At 43.2% G+C, this 486-nt stretch overlaps 1 protein-coding gene across 1 annotated transcript in view; it reads left to right on the forward strand.

Moving 5' to 3' along the window:
* Positions 1–486, forward strand: part of LOC119591946 (heat shock protein STI1-like) — a 15,196-nt gene that overhangs the window by 6,905 nt on the left and 7,805 nt on the right. The window lies entirely within an intron of this gene.

Consider the following 486-nt stretch of genomic DNA (forward strand, 5'->3'; position numbering starts at 1 on the left):
GGATTTGACATTTTGGATTAAGTACCTTCATATTGTATATAAGAAGACTAATGAGAATCAAATACAAATGTAGTTATTAGTTGGTTAGGCTGATTTAAGTGCATATTTTTCATACCTAGACTCTCTTTGCTCCATTTCATTCCAGCATAAGCGAGCAGGAAATAAAAGATATCACACCAGAGAAGAAAATTTACTCCTCACTCGGAAAACCCCTTCCACTCAGTCACTCACTGACCTGACCCTCCCCTCTTTCAGGTGAGAGTGAAGCCAAGGACGGAGCAGCAGAGGGTGAAGAGAAGCCACAGAGGAGAATGCCCAGGAGGAAACCCGTTCCCACACTCGATACAGCAAAGCCCAGGCAAGATACCGTTATAAAAAAGGGCAAGTCATAGAGAGAAGTGTCCTGAGGGCTAGATCTGCGATGTACATATGCACCAGACACTGTTGCATCTGCTCACCAGGATCAACTTACATTTTGGTACATAT

This window comes from Penaeus monodon, chromosome 29, assembly GCF_015228065.2.
Source record: "Penaeus monodon isolate SGIC_2016 chromosome 29, NSTDA_Pmon_1, whole genome shotgun sequence".
In the NCBI taxonomy this organism is placed as follows: domain Eukaryota; kingdom Metazoa; phylum Arthropoda; class Malacostraca; order Decapoda; family Penaeidae; genus Penaeus; species Penaeus monodon.